We start from the raw sequence: 20,075 nt of genomic DNA on the forward strand, positions 1-20,075 counted from the left end.
AGACAACGTGTCAGGGAAGGAAAGGACAAACCATCTGAACCAGTTCAAGGGAATATAGTAGGTAAAAATCAAAAGAGAATAGAACACCCCAAACAAAGTGAGGTTCTGCGGAAAGGCTCCTAGGAGAATTGCCCAGCACTGTCTCTAGGGGAGGGAGCGCTGATGCTCACTGCTAGGCACAGGCGTGACTCATTAATCATACCCAGTTTCTAGATCATTTGGGATCTGACCATTTTGAAGGGTTGGTGCCAGTGACACGATGAGGGAACAGTTGGTAAATATTCTATTCCCATTCTCCCAGATGGGATGGGGGACGAGGGCACGCAGAAAGAAGGCAAAGTATTTAGAAGGGCTTTTCAGAGCTGGGAGCATTCAGTAGACAAGGGAATAGCTAGGAGGAGGAGCTCACGAGAATCCTCAGACAGTATAGGAGGGTTTTGAAGGCTACAGACAGGCTGCCTTGTCCCATATTGTGGAATTCCCAGCCTCCTCCAACCCCCCAGGGAGGAAGATTTCAGCGTGCAGTTCTGTGTTACCAAATGCATGCCGGACAATCAACTAAGGGGAAGGAGGGAATAAGTTATGGAGGGTCTCTTGGCTTTCAAAATAATGCAGTCATTTAAATCCCTGGAGGAAGCCAAATGGCTGAATTCTGATGATTCTTTAGAATTCTTAGGAAGTGGCCTATGCTAGCATGTGAAAGACCAAGGAAGGAGGACTATCTGGGAAAAGCCCCTGTGGTCAGACTCTCTGCCAAGAATTGACAGCAATAACGGAAAGACAGAATTCATGAGTCTCTTTCTCTTCATACCCAGATCAGTTGCCAGTTTTCCCAACACCATTTGTTGAATAATCTACCCTTGGCTTAAGATCTGAAATGCCAACTTCACTGTGAAATGCGTTCTGCTGTGTTCTTGGATCTATGTCGACTACAGTTGGTTATTTTGTTTCTTTTTATTGTCTGTGAAGTACAGCGTTGAAAACATATCTCTGAAATCAAACCAATCAATTACATTATTCAGCTCTCCAACCTCTCTATTTTTGCCTATTGCTCTGTCAAGGATTTAAAGAACTATAATAACTTCCTGCCACCGTTCTAATTCTGTCAATTTCCCCATGAATATCAAATATTTTGCTTTTATATGTTTTGATGCAACATTATTTGCCGGACAAAAGTTTGTGTCAGTTACATATTTCCCGAGAATTGTAACTTCTTTCAAAACAGAATGAGGCTCCTAATTTTCAAGTCATAACCACAAAAGGTGGTTTGGTTTCCCATTCTTCTCAAAATCGCGGCAAACAACCAGGGGAAGCAGAAAGGTAAATTTCATCACTGATGAAACCAGACTTCCATAACCCCAAACACTATTACTTAGACAAAACAGGAATGTGAGTGACTGCTAACTGGCTTAGCAATAAGAGAAATTTCCATGCCCCTTACAGCAGGAGGGGAACTGGTGAGAAGTAGGTTAGTATTGCCTAACGGAGTGCTGGAAACCCTTAGGAATCTGGAAAAAAGCAAATGCCAAAGAAGCCAAAGGTGAGTTAGGGCTGACAACCAGGAGATTATTTGCAAGTTTCTGTGAAAAGCAATTAGATCCAGCATGCCCTACCCTACCGAGCACTATCCTTTGTAGACAAAGTAAGGGCCAAGGGCAAACCAGTCCTAAAGGTGCCGTTTGGCTGACTCATTATTTTATTTTATCTTTTAAAGATTTTATTTATTTATTTGACAGAGAAAGAGGTCACAGTAGGCAGAGAGGCAGGTGGTGGGGTGGGGGAGGGGAGAAGTCTTCCTGCTGATCAGAGAGTCCGATGTGGGACTTGATCCCAGGAGCCTGGGATCATGACCTGAGCTGAAGGCAGAGGCTTTAACCCACTGAGCTACCCAGGCGCCCCAAGATTTTATTTATTTATTTATTTGACAGAAGAGAGAGAGAGAGAGTGAGTACAAGCAGAGGGAGAGGCAGAAGGAGAGGGAGAAGCAGACTCTGTGCTGAGCAGGGAACCCAATGCAGGGCTCTATCCCAGGACCCTGAGATGATGACTTGAGCTGAAGGTAGCCAAAGTCTGCTTAACAGACTGAAGGTGCCCCTGGTTGATTATTCTAAATAAAAGTTAGGTAAGAGCCAGACTATGTAGGAAGGAGTCGCAGACCCTCCTAGATCCCCTTGAAAGGAGGCAATAGACCTCCTGTGGGAAAGGTGCCTTCCCTGTCCCCAGAGGTAAAGAGACCTCCTTACCCCCAGGTGGGGAACATTCAGAGTCAACTAGGCTATATAAACAAATCTTTGTTACTTTTTACTTATTTACTCCCCTCGCCCAAATTCTGTTTAGAATTTCTCACCCACAGAAGCTCCCAAGGTTGACTTTCCTCTATCTTGTCAATTCCTCATGGATTTATTGTCTCTGTCATAAAGTATGAAAACTCCCCTCCTTGGTCATTTCTTTGGGTCTCAGTTTCATTATCAGGCCTCCAACACACACATAATAGAACTGTATTTTTTTTCCTCCTGTCCATCTGTCTCATGTCAGTTTAGTCCAGCTGGAAGACCTTGAGAGTCGAGCAGAAGTCTCCCTTCCCTTCAGCAATTGTTCCCCCATATAAAGCAAAAGACAAATGCTTTAAAAATGAAAACAGAGAGTCTTTAAACTCAGAAGCATTAAGGGCAGAGGTGGGTTGGGGTGAGTGTGGGGAACTGAAGACCAGAGAATTAGGTCAAAGTCTGTTTATGGAGTTTCCCACCAGCCTCTGAGGTCTGCAAGAGCCTCGGAGAAAGCACACCTGTCTGCACACAGCCCCAGAAAAATCCAGGTTCCCCAGGTTCCCACAGGAAGAGCCAGGTGGCCAGCCCTTTACCGTATGATGGAGTCAGTAATCCCCATCAAGGTGGCTCTCTTATTAGGAACTTCGCTTTTAAAGATGAACAGCTGAGAATCCCCCACTGCCCAGTTTGAACTTTAAGGATATCATAATTAATATCCTCAGGGATAAGAAAATGCAGTGCGTCTGTGAAATGCATATGGGATGCCGTTTACAAGGGGATCAGAAACACCCTTTGGAAATTAAAAATGGGACAACCATGATGGAAAAAATGTTCAGCAGAGAGTCTGGGAAACGAGGTTGGAAGGTCTTGAAGAAAGAAGTATAGGATTGTTGAATAAAGAGAGGGGGCTGAAGAGGTGCAAACTTCCAGTTAAAGAGTAAACAAGTCATGAGGATGAAAGGTATAGCAGAGGGAACAGAGTTGACAATATCGTGATAGAGTCTTCTGGTGACTATGCTTCTTATGGTAAGTAGGGTAAGGTGAAGAATCACTGAGACACTAGACTATGCACCTGAAATTAACATAACACTGTATGTTAATTATACCTCAATTAAAAAAGAGAGAGAGAAATAGACAGGAAGAGAGAATCCAAGTCCTAATTTTACTACAGTTTCCAAAACCAAAACATGAAGGAAATGTACGGGAAGATATTAATAAAGGAACAATGAAATTAAACTCCCCAGAACTGCGGGATGAGGGTTTCCAGATTACTTCTCAGCAGATGTTCAACACAATGGACGATAAAATACTCACGTCAATACACGCAACGGTGAAATTTCAGAACATCGGGGTAAGATGAGGATCCTAAAAACATCCAAGGTGGGGGTGGGAGGCAGGTCACACACAAAGGACGAGTCATCAGAATGGCACTGGACTTCAAAAAAGCAGAAGCTAGACAGCAAAAAATCTGAGACAAACCTATTCCAACCTAGAGCCCTAGACTGGTAAGATTTCCAATCAAGGGCTAGGCTAGAAATGCAAAAAATAGCAGCCAAACTTCTTTCCCCCTTTTTCCTTTCCAGAAGGTAATGAAGGCTATGTCCCAACACAATTACGAGAAAATGAAAGAGGGTTCGGGAAAGTGGGGGAAAGGGATAGGAAACTCCCAGGATGGTGACAAAGGTTAAGTCCCAGAGGGACAGAATGGTTTCAAGCCCAGAGAACCCCTGGAAGAGAATCGATGGTCCAAGTAGCAATGTCTCCGGAAAACAGGTATGCAATAACAGATCAGCTGATAGATTTAACATGGAAATAATGTTGAGAGGTATTTTACAGAGCTTAGTATTCATGGAAAAAGGCACAAGCTCAAGAAAAACAAAAACAAAATCAACCAAACAAAAGAAAAATAGTGAGGCAAACTTTGACTCCAGACAAAAACAAAAATATGTACCAGAAAGAAAATACTCATAATCTAAGACTGGTTAGGTAGTGAACACCACTCACATACTGGTAATAGTGAAAACATGGTTAGTTACATTGCCAATTTCTACAACTTCATTCTTACATCAGAATCTTGATGGGGGCGCCTGGGTGGCTCAGTGGGTTAAGACTCTGCCTTCGGCTCAGGTCATGATCTCAGGGTCCTGAGATGGAGCCCCGCATCAGGCTGTCTGCTCAGCAGGGAGCCTGCTTCCCCCTCTCTCTTTGCTTGCCTCTCTGCCTACTTGTGATCTCTGTCTGTCAAATAAATAAAATCTTAAAAAAAAAAAATCTTGATGGACTAGTGCCTGTCTAAACACTCTTGCAATAATAGATTGCCTTGCAGTTAGACGAGACACAGTACCTCTGAATAAAGCACCTGCTCAGAGCTTCTGGGAAATTGTTCTTTTCCCTTTTCCTCCTTATTTGTCTTCTTCCTTTATTTATTTACTTTTTTCCCCTGCCTGAAACTCGGATTGCAGAGGTGTAGGTAGCAAGCTATCTTGGGACCATAAGCAGGAAAAACACAAGCACAAAGTAGGAGAACAGAAAAATAAAAACAGCCTGAGCCCCTAATGACATCATAAAACCACGACCTCTACCCTTGAGTGCCCAAGAGCCACTGTTCAGAGTGTTTCCTGTTATTTGCACGTTCCTAACTGATACAAATTGAATGTGGACACATTCCCCAAATGGGATATGGCCCTACATTGCGACATCAAAAGAATGAGAACAGGGGCAGTGACTCAGTGGTTTAAGACTCTGCCTTTGGCTCAGGCCATGATTTTAGAGTCCTGGGATCCAGCCCCCGTTGGGCTCTCTGCTCAGTGGAGAGCCTGCTTCCCTCTCTCTCTCTCTCTCTGCCTGCCTCTCTGCCTACTTGTGATCTCTGTCTGTCAAATAAATAAATAAAATCTTTAAAGAAAAAAGAAGAATGAGAGCAGCTAAGATGGGTATAAAATAATAGTAATAATTAAACACCTCAAATTCTTTGCTGGCATTATAAAAAGTCATGATTACTGATCAAGTGAGGTCAGTTTGATGTCCACTAATGTTAACATTGTACTGCAAATAAGAAACAGCTGAAAGAGTCGAACGATGTTGCTTTTAGAGTATAGGCTGGGAGGGGAAGAGGAAGGGGAACAGTAAGGAAAGGATACATTTATCTTTCGAGAATTAAAAAAAAAAGGTAGACTATGCACATGCTTCACTTTTTTTTATTAAAAAATTAAAGCTAATGAAAAAGACAAAAAACCCTTGTCTTAGGCACTGTCTTTGACCTTGGGTCTTTGTCTTCTGTTAATACGAAAAACTTCATTTTCCATTTTTTTCCTTTTTAACAATCTGACAGTCACGCCTGTTGCCTACACTTTTATCTTATTTGGATAATATTATTTTCGGTGTGTAAGCTATGAACTGTAGATACTCGGGTTTAGGGTTTTGACCCCCTTTGTCTGTCTCTTAGTAGAGAATCTTCATCTATTTTCTTTTATGGCTACAACCCCTCTGTTTGATCTTTCTTCTGCCATCTTTTTCTGGGTTTTCTACCATTTTAAGTTTTCTTTGCTTTCTGACTAGATAAATGGACTTAGCATTTTGAGAGACACATTCCATTTTAGCTCCCTGATTCTTATCTCTGTTTTTTAAACATGCTTCTCAAAAGATATTTCTTAAGCAGTATTTCCTTAATCATCTAAATCAGGACTGAAACATTAATTTATCCAATTTTTATGTTTAAGACAGGATGTCAAATTTTCCCATCTTTTTCTCTTCTACCTTTCTTTTCTTTTCCTTGTGGTCCACATTTACCTTTTCTTTCTTTTTTTTCTTTTTCTGGTAGGGTCCCATGCCCACCCTGGAGCCCAGTGTGGGGCTTGAACTCACAACCCTGAGATCAAGACCTAAGCTAGGATCAAGAGTTGGAACCTCAACTAACTGAGCCCCCTTACCAGGAGCCCCCATACTTTTCCCTACAACTTATTTTTGACAATTTACATTCTTTCAACTCACCCACACTTATATCTGTGTAGCAAGCCCTGTTCCAGAAATTGTGCTAGACAACAGGTTTAGAGAAAGGAACGTAATCCTTGCACCCAGGCACTAGAGAAGCAGTCATACTCCAGGGCAAGTTGAATGGACCCAGGAGAGGACTCAGGCAGAGGATGAGAGAAGTTAGACATGGCTTCAAGCCCAGTTTGGTGAGGCCCAGAGGTTACAGAGGGGCTAGGTCAGCCATCTTTCCCCCTTGCCTGAGATTCTCACTCATGTTGTCCTTCCTCTTTCCCCCCATGTCCCCCAGAACATAGATAATGTAGGAGCCAGTCCAAGATCTGGATCAATGAATTCAACTCCAAAGTTGATTGTTAAATTGCCGAATATTAAATTAATACCCTTCCTTTTATCCACATGTCATCAATGCCAGTGTTCTATCTAGCTCAGCTGTACAACAGGGCAATGGCGATGTGACCTTCTGTACGTTAAATGATACTCACCAGGAGGAGCGAAGTCACCACCTCTCACTGTGGAAACTTATTCCACTATTAATCATGAAATTCCCCACATGGTACTTTTCATAGGTCTTCCATTTTTTTGCACAGAGGTAATTTAATAAGGTTTGGTGATGTTAGCTAGGAGTTATAAGCAACAAACCTGACTTCTTAGTGAATCTCAGGGTTTTCAGAGCAGAGTGATGGCTCAGGAGTGGTTGAGAATGAGGAGATGAGAGTGGGAGCCCTTAGTTTGGTATTCCTGATAGCATGGATGTTGCACCTTCTCTCACTGTCTCAATGTCCCTGGGTATTCTGTTCTTTCTCATCATTCTTCCCTGGAAGTGTCTATTGACGTCTTCAAGCTTACGGCATCTTTCCTCGCCTGAGTCCAGTTTATCGATGAGTCAAGGGCTTCCTTCACTTCTGCTATGGTGTTTTTTGATTTCCAACATCTGCTTCTGGTTCTTTCTTTAGAGTTTCCATCTCTCTGCTTATATTACCCATGTGTTCTCGCATGGTGTCCCCTTTCCCATTAGAGCCCTTAGCCCGTGAATCATCATCACTGTAAATTCCCAGTTGGACCATTCCAACATCAGTGCCATGTTTGAGTTTGTTCTGATGAGCGTTCTGTCTCTTGCATCTGTGAGCTGTTTTTCCTGTTGCTTTGTTTCTCTTTTAGTCTCCCTTGTTGGGTTTGGCTGCACGTCAGACAGGATGAACTAGGTCAATGGGTAAAAGGAAGATAGTACTGGATCCTGCAGACTTTTCTTGTGCTGGGCTTCAGCTCCAGAAAGTTGTGATTCTCTGGATGCCTATCTTGTCTCTTCCTTGTTGGGAGTGGCAGTTTGCTCTTTGAGGTCAATATTTTGATAGATCTAAGAAGAAGTGTTGATTTTCAGCTTGTTCATCTTCCCTCTTGTTGTGTGGATGGAAGAGATGATATTTAAGCTCCTCACATGTTGGCCCAGAAGCCCAAAGAGGTCCCTAATTTTTTTTTTTTTCATTCGGTGTATAAACAATATTAAGGAAGCTACTTTTAGAATTTTGCAATGAGGCTTTTTAACCACTCATTTTGATTGCTTATTTGGTGAATGGCAGGAAAGAACTAGGCTTTTGCCTTCACATGAGAATGGATTCCTGGATCCAGTCCTTTTCTTCTAGACCCAGAGAACTTTAGAGGACTGTCTTTCTCATTTTACAGATAAGCAAACTGATATTTTCTCTAGATCACACAGCCAGCGACAAATCTGGGACTTGAGTTCAGGGCTCCTCCTGACGTCTGTTCAGAATTCCTTCTCTGGCTCATATGTCTCCCTGGTCTCTGCTCCTGAAGATGAGGGGACCCTGTTAACCTTCGTTAACCTTCGTTCAGAGACTATAATCCCAACAGCACCTAACTTGGAGGAAGGGTATGTATGCCCCCTCTGGGGTGGTGGGGATATGGAAGAGATACCAGGATGATTCAGAGCAAGGAAGAAGCATCCCGAGTGGAGGAAGATGTGTTTTGAAAAGTGAAAGGGACTTGGTGACTACAAGAATGTAACAGTCACCTTACTCCTTACTCCCTGGAGCTCAGCACCCTGCCCACGTCCAGACATTGTCTGCACACCGATGCCCTCTAGTGGTCTGAAGGAAGAGATCCTTCTCCAAGAGCTGCAATGGGAAACTTCAACCTTGAGGCCCTGGGGAGGCGGTGGGGGAGAGAAGATGTCCCTCTTCCATCCGTCTCTTTGGTTCAGAGATTGGTCTAACTGGGCTTTTTCCTCTGATAGCCCCTTTAACTTCTTTTTATGAAGCAATCCAAAGACATTTCAGAACATGAACGAGGGAGAGCATTTCCCCATATGGAGCACCATATGCACCTAAGCGTGATGCTGGAGAAAGGGGAGCCATAGGAAAACACACAAAAACACGCAAGCACAGATATGCACACCTGGGGTGGATGGAGGCTTGTGGGTCTTAGAGGGTATAACATTTGGCAACCTCCCTCTGAGATATATATAGATCTATATCTATATCTATATAATACAAATGCAGAATTAAGCACAGAGCCTTGGAAGAGTTTCGTTCATCGCCTCATAGTGAATGATCTTTGCACAAACCCATCTGCTCATGCACATACCCAGAGGAAACAGAGGTCTAAAACAGCTATTTTCAGTTTTTACTACTACCCTTGAAATCCTATACACACTGAGAATGGCGTCGCCATTGTTTAGAATGTATCTGGAATGTTCCTTGGGATTGCCTTCAGATTCTATAGCACATTCCTTGGAATGTCATGAAGAATAACACCGGTTATCATTTAAGTGCAGAATGATTGATTGATTGATTGATTTTTTGCAGTCGCCAAAATCTACACAGAGCCAGCCCTGATAAATACGAAGATGGATCGTCGAGTTGACCACCCGATGAGGTCAAGGGTCATTTTACAACTTATCAAAGTTTTTTCCCCCTTGCTTTGCTTCCGTCCTATTCTGGGAATCCATTCCCCCGGAAGGAACTCCAACGTGGATTGCATCCTCCAGCTCCAGGAAGGACCGCTGATCAGGGGTCCAGCTGCCGAGCTCTCCGATCCCCTCACTCACCCATGGGCATCTCCCAGTGCACACATGGGTGCAACAGGGACTCCTGGGCAGCCTGCTTCCTAGCAGGGACTCCTCCGATGGCCGATGTTGGCACCAAAAGACTTTGCTGATCCTTTTCTAGCCTACACGGCGGTCGGGGCTCTTTCCATCAAACCTTCACTTCTTCTGTCCTTCACTGGGGGGGTCAAACTTGCATCACAGTCTGACTGCTCTTCCAGCCTGCCTGGACCCCTCCCTATATTTTTTCCCTATAAGCATTTTCCCCCCAAACTCTGCACAGTTAATCCCATCTTGCTTTCTACCTCCTGTGGGACTAGACCGAGCTTCCCTTGGTGACTGTTTTGGAGAACAGTGTCACCACTGTTTTCTCTCATATCTACATAATTGAAGTTATGTTTCTGGTCCCATTTTATATTTTACTTCTGACAGTTTACAAGCGCCAGCTCTCCCTCTACCCCTTAGGCCCCACCTGTCGGGGAAACGATAAGAAAGCCTGTGTGTTCCTTTCTTAATGTCAGCAAGAGATTCCAACTCTGCCTGGCCATGACCCTTCATGGGAACTCTAGCCCCGGCCTCATCCCCTAACCACCCTGAAAACCCAGGCCAGCCTCCTTCCCTCCATCTCTGAAATCATTCTGGAACTCTTCTAGAGGCTCACCCGGCTCTCCCAGAAACCTCAGTTGGGTAAGTCGTAAGCTTATGATAGCTTCTTGTTGAGTGTGTGGCACCATCAATTTTGACATCCAAACCAAAGGGTATGCGAAGGGATCCCACTTAGCTTTGAAGGGGGGCCAGAACCTTAACAAAATGTCGCCAGGTGCCAAATATTGGAATTGGCTTCTTCGGTCTCCAGCAAAGAACCGGTATTGCTCATGACAACACATTCTGACTTGAGAGGGTCCCTTGGTGTGTGGTGAGCCCCCTCCCTTGGGGGAACATTCAACGAAGCAGCTTGGGAAAGTCAGCACCCTCCCCCCACCCTGTCCTTACGCCCAACCGCAACACGAAAGGAAGGCTGAGACCGAGAGGAGGGAGCATTTTGAAGAAGTGTCATGTTTGTGACAAGCAGATATGGCTTTTTCTCCCCAAAGTTGAGAGCTACCAAGGGAATCAGTCATCAAGTGGAAAATGCCAGCACTTCCTCTCCCTCAGCGAGGGTGGGAACTGGAGGTTGTCTGGTCTGGGTGTCCATGAACAAATGGATTGGCCAAGTCCCTTCTGCTTGGGCAAATCTGAGATGAGTGCAAAGGGAAGGCGTGGCTGAGCTAGGGGAGGGGAACCAGTACTCAACCCCATGTCCCATGGCGAAGATGTACACACTCCCTCAGAAGGCACGAGAGTAGGCAGGATGCTACTTCAGCCTACAGGACTGCTACTGTGGTGGGGAGACCCATCAATGAGATAAGCAGGTTAGACAGCTGGGAGAGGGTGGTGGGAGGAAGAGGAGGAGGATATGCAGCCAGAGGGACAAATCCAAGGTGATGTGTAAGGGGAAAAGGTACCAGGGGCTCTCTGAAACACCCACAAATATCCTCAGTGAAATAACCAGCATTCTTTGGGAAATGTGGCACTCAGGAAGATGCAATGGAAATCGGTGTTAGAGAAGAGACAGGAGCCAACAGGAAGACCTTTCTCATGGGGCAGCCAGTAAGGAGACATGCACCACCCACCCCCTCCCCAGGATCCTGACAACGGCCTGTGGGGAATACAGCCCTCTGTATTCCAAGCCGCCAGCTGCCAGCGTAGCCCCTGTAGTGGGGGAAGGAGCTGGCGGTGGGCCAGGGGAACATTGAAATGATTACGGAATTAGCAGTTTAAAATAATACTGAATCTAAGGGGAAGGAAGCAAAACTGATCTAAAACCCAAAACTGACTGAAGAGATCTGTAATTCACCTGTGATATCATTAAACGGGATCCACTGTCCAGTGAGGGTGGGAAAGTTGGCTATACCCCGAGTAAGAACAGAAAACTGGAAAAAAACACAAAGTCTCTGTGTTTCTATCCCAGCGATTTGATATCCTTCTCTAAAAACAGCTACATAAAATTTTTAAAAATACAAACAGTTCTGGGGCCCCCTGGATGGCTTAGTCAATTAAGCATCCAACTCTTTTTAAAAAAAAATTATTTATTTATTTGACTGAGAGAGAGATCACAAGTAGGCAGAGAGACAGGCAGAGAGAGAGAGAGAAGGAAGCAGGCTCCCCGCTGAGCAGAGAGCCCGATGCGGGACTCGATCCCAGGACCCCGAGATCATGACCTGAGCCGAAGGCAGCGGCTTAACCCACTGAGCCACCCAAGCGCCCCAAGCATCCAACTCTTAATCTCAGCTCAGGTCATGATCTCGGGTTCATGAGATGGAGTCCCATTTCAGACTTCATTCTCAGTGGAGAATCTGCTTGGAATTCTCTCTCTCACTCTCTCTCTCTCTCTGTCTCTCCCTTTCCCTCTTGCTTGTGCTCTCTCTCTTTCTTTCTCAAATAAATAAATAAATCTTAAAAAAAAAAAAACCACAAACGTCTTTGAAGGAAATCCTTAACTACCACCACCAATAATCTGGTGCCCGCCCTATAAGGACCCGTTTCATTGGTTTCACATACCCTGCCACGCTGAAGTATGGTTTATGATCATTATTTCTAACCCATCGGATTTGTTCACATTGTTCTCTCCACCTTGAATATCTGTCCTCAAGCTCCACGTCCTATCTCTCAATTTAAAATCTCATGTGGCTAGGAAAAGACAAGCATCCTTTCTGCTTCTTTCACAGTCTGGGGAGGAGCATGGCCCTTGGCTAGGAATTGAATCTAGCGTTTTCAAGAAGTAATTACAGAACCTCTGTTTGGTCCTTGTGTAGGTATGAGACCAGTTCTTAAGAGGCATAAAACTGGAAAATGGGCCCATTTCTTATTTCCAAGAAGCCCTAGGGGTCCCAGGTTGAAAGGACGGGAGCACCTCCAAAGGTAAATTATATCTGGTGTTAATTACCCATAGAGAGGAAGCTTTGAAAGCTGTGGGGACATTAGAAAAATAGTCATTTTCCGCCTAATGGGTTTAGACTGTAATATCTCTGATAATTAACACCCATCTTCAGGTAATGTGGATGTGCGCATGTTGGAAGAGGAAGTGCAAAGAAACCCCATAGCTCTCCAATGAACAATCGATAGAACAAGGAGGACTGTCTGCAGTCACTGTGGAAAGGAGACCCCTTGGGGGCTGGAATAGGAGGGTCCGCATTGACCCTGGACGGCTCTGTGGGACTTGGGCTGCCTGGGGCCTTGCCCTACACGGAATGACTCAGAGCCGGGAGCATTTATTTCTGTTGATGGGGAGGGGGATGTTTCCGGGGTGATCGGTTCATGCAGGAAGACAGACAGACTGACAGGGTTTCCTGAAACAGGAGTTGAGACATAGACTGGAGGGGAGTCACAATAAGACATAGACCCCCAAACCGGGGCGGGGGGTTACAGCCAGGACCTGGGGGAACCCCTGAAGGCATCCCTGGGTCGGTTTCCCACCGTGATGTCTGTCCTTCCCAACAGAAGGGAAAGAAAGTCCTTTTTGCAGGACTTTTTGCAGGAAAGAAAGACAGAGGGAGAAAGTCCTCTTAGAGGGTTCAAGGTCTGTGCTCCTCCATCATGGGGTCCTTGGGTGGCCACAAGCCTGCATAACAGTTGATATATTATTGATATATCACACAGCTGATGCATACATTAGGCATGGCGGTGGTGTGAGGACAGAGGAACAGCCTCACGAAGGGAAGCCGGGATGACCCCATGGGCAGGTGGCCGGCCATGGTGGCCACGCTGAGGTCAAAGAGGCCCCGTGAGGACTAACTGCTTCCTATCCAAATGCTCAGAGAGCAGAGATGGAGCTTGGACCCGTGGGAAGGAGAGCCATGCGGTGAAGCCCAGAAGGCCTGCCCACGAAACCTCTCTGTATCCGCAAGTCGGTGCAGCAAGTGACCTTTCCAGCTGGGAAGAGGCTGACGTGTCCATGACTCTCTTCGCTCCTCAACGTCGTCTTCTCAAATGCCACATCCTTTACCAAGCCTTCCCTGAGCTCGTCCAAGCTGGAAAGAACCCCCGCCCCCTGCACCCCACCTCGATGTGGGCCTCTCTGCTGGCATTTCCCAATTTTTGCTTTAGAGGAGAGTCATGGTTAAGGTGACCCTTTGCCCAGCTCCCTTTGTTCTGCCCGCACTTGCCGCGTGCCCACTGCACGTCTACTCTTCCCCACCCTGCCTTCTGAGTGGGGACACTCGGCTGTATGCAGAATGCAAGCTGTCGCCCATGCTCCTGGCACCTTTTGGCCCATGGGGTGCTTACAGTAAGTGGGAGACAGGCTGGGATACTTCGTCCCTAATTCTTTCTCTGGGAGGTCACCTCAAGGTAGCTGACACCGGGAGACTGTCCCCTTCCAAGCTCCGGCATCTACCGCCTAGCTGAGTTCTGTGGGGCCTTGGGACAATCATGTCTCAGCTGCTACCAGCCCTGCTAACGGCTGTACTCCGTGTGTTTCCCCTATAGTCCTTCCTCTGTTCTTCAGAGGATTAAACAGAGTTCTTCAGTTTACCTCGTTCTGTGTGTTCCAAATGTCTGCACCTGGGATAATTTGAATTATCCTTCCATCTGAACCATGACCAAAACAGAGTCTTGGGAATTATAGATGCTCACTAAACGTTTGTTCAATGAATCCTATGCCTACCTCCCTGCCTCTAAAACAAAGTTTCTCAACCTTGGCACTAGTAACAGTTTGCAAGGTCTAACTGTCATGCAGGCTGTGCACTGAGGATGTTTTGTAGCCTTCCTGGCCTCTGATTCCTAGATGCCAATAGCCCCCAACCCCAGCTGTGGCAACCAAAATTGTCTGCAGAGATTGCCAGATGTCCTCAGGGAGCAAAATACCTCCCTGTCGAGAGCCACTGCCGAAGATGTTTGCTTCTCTTGTCATTTCAGCATTCATGCGACAAAAAACTTCGTTACTGTGGCACCAGAGTGGCCCCATCGGTTAAGCAAATGACTTTTAAAAAAAAAAAGATTTTATTTATTTATTTGTCAGAGAGAGAGCGAGAGAGAGAGCGCGTGCACAGCTGGGGGAGCAGCAGGCAGAGGGAGAAGCAGGCTCCCTGCTGAGCTGAGGGCCCGATGGGGAACTCAATCCCAGGACCCTGAAATCATGACCTGAGCTGAAGGCAGACACTTAACCAACTGAGCCACCCAGCCCCCCCCCCCACCCCCAAGCATCCAACTCTTGATTTCAGCTCAGGTTATGATCTCAGGATTGTGAGATTGAGTCCTGCATCAGGCATCAGGCTCTAGGCTCTAGGCTGAGCACAGACCCTGCTTGGGATACTCTCTCTCTCCCTCTCCTTCTGCCCTTCCCCCCACTGGCATGTGTTCTCTCTCTCTAAGAAAAAAATAATTACTTTGTAGTAATGGCTCATAGTATTCAAGTGTATATACACACACACACACACGCATGAATGCACAACGCAGCATCCATAAACACGAAATGCTCAGAGTCGCAAAGTGTGACATATATAATACGTGCACACAGGAGAAATGTATTTGAAAGGAATTTCCAAAGCTAGGAAATCAAAGGCCTCTCTGGTGGTTTCTCAAAACAAAGTCTCTATTATCAAGTGAAAAAAAAAAAATCACCCACAAATTGGTGGTAACATTCAATGAGATTTCTTTGACCTTTACAGAAATTCATGCACTTAGATCTTCAAAAGATCACAGGCATACGTATAAATGCAGAAGGTGCTAAACATAGGGCACGGAACTGGAAATGATCAAAGGAAACAAGACGTTTCCAGGTACGATGTTGAGAACACAGGTGTCTAATGATCACCCTCCCCCTACCCCCAGAAAGTCATTGAAAGGGCCACTGGCTTGTGAGCAGAGACACATATCAGGATGTCTCTTATTTTCCTACCGACAAGAGAAATGTATTACGGGACTCGAAAGCCTAAAAGCCACTATTATCATGGCTTCATTCACCTTATTCCCTCTTTTGTATCCTCTCCAGGTCTTTTCTATTTCCCAGCAATGGACCCTGTATCGGTACCACCATGCTGCCCACCTCCAGGCAACACCCTCCACTCTGAGAGCTTTCCTATGCTAGGACGCTCTCTCTCATTACCAAATCAATATGGCGCCCCCTCCCATCCCCTTGCCAGAAGGACTGAGGACCTTGTGGTACTATCTGCGGAAGTGTTTCAAAGTCCCAGCTGCTCATAGATGATGGAGGAAAATCTCCCAGGAATTTAGTGCAGGAAACTCAGGCACAATCACTGGAAACTCTACTTAGGACTCAAATAAACAGTTTAAAATGAGGTCACCAATTCAAACAGAGCTAGTATAAAGGAAGAGCTGCCAAGGGGTAATACCATAGATGTCAGCCATGATGGGAGCCAAGGAAAGAAGGGTCTGGAATCAATAAGAAGCCTAACTATGGTAAGACCTTTAAGCCCAGGGATGCTCTAGAGGCAAGTACAAGAATCTGAAGTGGCTTTTTCCCATAGCAGGTGACAAGAGTGTGTTAGATTTAAAGGAACAGTACTGAAAAATCAACCACAATAATAGCAAGCAACTTCACTGAATTTCCACCAATCAGATGCACCCAAAGGAGACTTTGATCTGAAAGTGAGTTAAGAGGCAGATGCGGATCTTCCATTTTACTGAGAAAAGTCATGGAGCAGCTTTCTAGACACAGCGGAAGTAATGGTCTCTGCTCTTTATCCCATCCCCATAATTGTTTCTGGAAATGTAGCCTAAAAACAGTTCTACCAGCCTTTTTAAATACTTCCCAAGTGATTAAACACAATTTAATAAATTCCTTACTGCTTAAAGTAGCTACAGAAGATAGCATGGTCCATAGCTATCCTCGGATTTGTTTTTTTGGCCCAGAGGGAGAGAATCTCCAGGCAGACTCTGCACTGATCATGGAGCCCAGTGGGACTTGACCTTGGGCTTGATCTCACAACTCACGAGACTCATGAGATCATGACCTGAGCTGAAACCAAGAGTCAGACACTTAACTAACAGAGCCACCCAGAAATCCTTGGATTTGAATTCAAGCTGTGTGGGTAGGTATCCTGCAACACACTCTACACTAACATGAATTTGGAAAAAGCATGACTGGTATTGGGGCTGTCATGCTCTGGCTAGTCCCCATTTGGAAACAGGGATGGCTAACCTTATCATCTTTCATTGCTGTATATATACGGTAAGAGATAAAAGCATTAAAATAATCCGGGACTTTCTCATCTCAGCATAAACTCAGTCATGTACAGTATAGGACAATACAGTATTGTGGAATACAGGATGACTAAAAAAATACTGATTTCCATTTACGTTCATTCTATTCAAATGAATTTTTAGTTACCACTTACTGCTTTATGCTAGCAATGTATATACATAGTATACTTATATATATACTTATCTGTTACATACACACACACAGACACATTTGCTATAATTTGATCATTGAGTTGTTACATTTCCTGACATAAAAGAAACACAGTACAAAAGCTTCATCTCAAAAATCAATCTCCCAGGAAACTGACTTGCAAAGGAAGGACTCCAAGGTAACAGAAAGTTTCTGGCCAGAATGCAAGTAAGGACAGATCTGAGGAAGTGGGAGTCTTGAATTTGTGGTCATTTTTCCCTTGTGGGTAATTTCTGACTTCGAAGGGCATGGCTGAGAGGTGTTAGAAGATCAAAAATAAAAGTCTAGGGTCCATAGCTGGGCTCTTGTGACCTCTCTCACTTTCGGTCCCAAGTAACCCTAGGAATCAGAGTGACCCAGAAGCAGACAAATCCTTGCAGGGAATGATCTTCATCTCCAAGTCGTATGTATTGCTGACGATCCCTGTTGTTAATGCTACAGAGTACCTGAGAGACACACGTGAAAATGATTTCTACGAGGAATTTTTCCAACACAACATCTACCACACAATAAACACAGCACAAGAAAAAATAAAGGAACAGAACTCAGCAAAAACAATAGAGTAAAATAGACTCACATGGCTCTCGATTTTTGTTACTAGACACAGACTTTAAAATAAGCTGGTTTATTATGGCCCTGACAATAGAAGACACAGATTGAGAATTCTGACAAAGCGTTTAAAATTATGATGTGAAAGAAGGAAGTAAAAATTCTAGAATGAGTAAAAAGTGACATTAAGAATTCAACAGATAAACAGAAGATTAGTCTATGGGCAAATAAATATTAGCTATGTAACACAAGAGAACTTATTAAAATATACATAAAATGAGGGTTAAAATCTATGGAATTAAAATGCACAAAAATTGTAAGATGAAAAGGGGATAAATTAAGTCAAAGTATTCTCTGCTGCTTACATGCCCTTGGACCAGATATAAGGTACTAATTAATACTAGCAAATATTAATATTTAATGTTATATTTTAATATGAAATACTAATAAATAAATATTGAATGTTTAATTAATAAACATTTTAATAAAGTATGAATATTTAATAGTCAATTAACTATTGAATGTTGAGTAGAAACTCAAAGAATAATCAAAGCTTGTATATCTAAAAATGGGGGGGGGGCTGAGTGGTTCAGTCATTAAACAACTGTCTTTGGTTCAGGTCACGATCCCAGGGTCCTGGGATCAAGCCCCACGTCAGGCAGTCCCCACTCAGCAGGAAGCCTGCTTCTCTGTCTCCCACTCCCCCTGCTTGTGTTCCCTCCCTCACTGTCCCTCTTTCTGTCAAATAAATAAATAAAAATAAAAATAGGATAATAAAACAAAATCTAAAACAAGCAAAGAAAGAAGAAAAATGGAATGCAGTAGAAGTGGGACAAACTGAAAGCAGATAGTTTAGGGGGCTTCTGGCTGGCTCAATTGGCAGAGCATGGGACTTGATCTAGGGGTTGTGAGTTCAAGCCCCGTGCTGGATGTTGAGGTGACTTTAAAAATAAAATCTTTAAGAAAAAAAAAAAAAAAAAAAGAAAGAAAAGACAAACTGATAGATGGCTTAAATAATGAACCAAAAACTATATTAGTGATTATAATAAACATCAGTAGACTAAGTATTCTAGTTAAAATATAAAACAGTTGTCAGACTGAGTGAGAGGCAGGGCGGGGGTTGTGGGGGGTAAGGAAGGAAAAAATGAAACAAGATGGGATTGGGAGGGAGACAAACCACAAGAGACTCTTAATCTCACAAAACAAACTGAGGGTTGCCAGCATCAGGGGGGCAGTAGGGAGAGGGTTGCTGGGTGATGGACATTGGGGAGGGTATGTGCTATGGTGAGTGCTGTGAAATGTGTGAGCCTGATGATTCACAGATCTGTACCCCTGAGGCAAATAATACATTATATGTTAATAAAAATTTTAAAAAAAGAAAAGGTTATTGTACAATGGAAAAAAAAAGACTCAAAAGATATTCTCTTTTAAGAGATGTATTTTAAATATAAGGATACAAGAAGGTTAAATATAAAAAGGTGGAAAAGAGGGGCGGCTGGGTGGTTCAGTCTGTTAAGAGTCTGACTCTTGATCTTAGCTCAGGTCTTGATCTCGGGGTTGCAGGTTCATGCCCAAAGTCTGACTCTGCACTGGACATGAAACCTACTTAGTAACAACAACAAAAAAAGGTAGGAAAGAGATAATATATACTAAAGACCAAATGCTTGTGTTCTCCCCATTCCCTCTACTGCCCCCACCAAATTTATATGTTGGATCCTAATCCTTAATGTGATGGTATTTGAAGGTGGGTCCATGGGAGGTGATTAGATCATGAGGGTGGTGCCCTTGTGAATGGGATTAGTGCCCTGATAACAGATTCCAAACAGCCCCCTTACCCTTCTGCCCCATGCAGACACAGCAGGAGGGTGGCTCCGACCCAGTAAGTGGGCCCTCACCACACACCAAATCTGCTACTGCTTTGATCTAGGACTCCCTAGCTCTCAGAACAGTGAGAAATTAATTCAACAGATAAATTTCTGTTGTTTCCAAGCCACCCAATCTCTAGTGTTTTGATATTATAATAGTCTGAATTGGCTAAAACATGATGCAAAACCAATTTTTTTAAAAGATTTTATTTATTTATTTGACAGACAGAGATCACAAATAGGCAGAGAGGCAGAGAGAGAGGAGGAAGCAGGCTCCTTCCTGAGCAGAGAGTCCAATGCGGGGCTTGATCCCAGGGCCCTGGGACCATGACCCAAGCCGAAGGCAGAGGCTTTAACCCACTGAGCCACCCAGGCACCCCACAAAACCGAATTTTAAACAAAACTGGTATAACTTAACTAATTGGAAATAAAATAGACTTAAGGCAAAATATAGTACTGGGGACAAAAGGGAATAGTTTGAAATGACAAAAATGTTCAATTTACCAAGTAGATATAACAATTGTAAATTTGTATCCACTTAATCACATAGACTCAAAAACGCATACAGATATATTTATAAAACCAAAGGTAAACAGATAAATCCATGATCAGAGTGGAAAAGTGGAACACATCTCTCAATAACTTAGAAAAGCAGGTAAAAAATCAATCAAGTTCTAGAAGATTACAACAATGTACTTAGAAAACATGACCTAATAGAGATATAGATAATATTCCCCCAATAACTGAAGAGGATACATTCTTTCCAAGCAGACATGGAACATTTATGAAAAATGATCATGCAAGATTCACAAAATTTAAAAGATTAAAAGGACATAAAACATGCCCTTTGATTGAATTCAAGGATTCTAAAAACCAAAGATGATACTAAA

Source organism: Mustela nivalis (genome assembly GCF_964662115.1).
Source record: "Mustela nivalis genome assembly, chromosome: 17".
Lineage (NCBI taxonomy): Eukaryota > Metazoa > Chordata > Mammalia > Carnivora > Mustelidae > Mustela > Mustela nivalis.